This window comes from Dipodomys merriami, unplaced genomic scaffold (genome assembly GCF_024711535.1).
Source record: "Dipodomys merriami isolate MVZ:Mamm:240054 unplaced genomic scaffold, mDipMer1.0.p SCAF_425, whole genome shotgun sequence".
Taxonomy (NCBI): domain Eukaryota; kingdom Metazoa; phylum Chordata; class Mammalia; order Rodentia; family Heteromyidae; genus Dipodomys; species Dipodomys merriami.
The window spans coordinates 51780-52660 of record NW_027205882.1 but is presented as its reverse complement, the minus strand read 5'-3'; positions in this window follow the sequence as shown (position 1 = coordinate 52660).

The following is an 881-nucleotide window of genomic DNA, read 5'->3' as shown; positions in this document are numbered from 1 at the left end:
AATAAAATTCTCACCAACCAATTTCAGCAACTAATAAAAAAGTTATATTGTATCATCAAATAGGATTCATCCTAAGATACAATTGGATTCAATATTCTTGTCAATAAACATCATACAAACCATCAGCAGAAGAAGGGACAAGAAAAAACACATGATTGTCTGCAGGGATGTAGAAATAGCTTTTAACAATCTCCAATACAACTTTATGATTAAAAGGTCTGAGAAGCTAGAAATACATGGAACATTCCTCAATATAATACATAGTATGTATATGGCAGAGATAATTAGCATTTACCTAACGGTGGAAGCATGAAGACATTAAAATCAGGAATGAGAAAAGGATGTGCACTCTCTCTACTACTCTTCAATACAGTAGTGGACTTTATAGCAAGAGCAATAGGCAAGAGAATAACATAAGTATTCAAATCATTTTTTTCCTTTCTTGCAATTGTTTCTAACATATTTATAAGACGATTTCTTTGTTGCTTTGTATGTCCCTCCCCCATGGTATAATCCATGCTTTCACAGTATTTGATATTGCTATAATTTGTGGAGGGGAAGGGAAAAAAAGAAATCATTTAACTAGGGATACAGGTGGACCCATTGCAAAATGAGATGTACAAGTCTTTATGTCGAAAAACGAATTTTACAACTTTGGTGGGGGGTGGGGTAAAGCTTGGGTGGGGTGGGGGGAGTATGGGAAGGTATGGTAAGGAGAAACAAAGAGGAGGCAACAATGCTTGATAAGAAATGTACATGTAATCCTGCCCATGTAATTGTAACTCTTCGGTACGGTATTCTCACAATAAAAATATAAATAAGTAAATAAAAAGAAAAACATAAAGGGGATCCAAATAGGGAAGAAGTAAACCTTTCCCTTT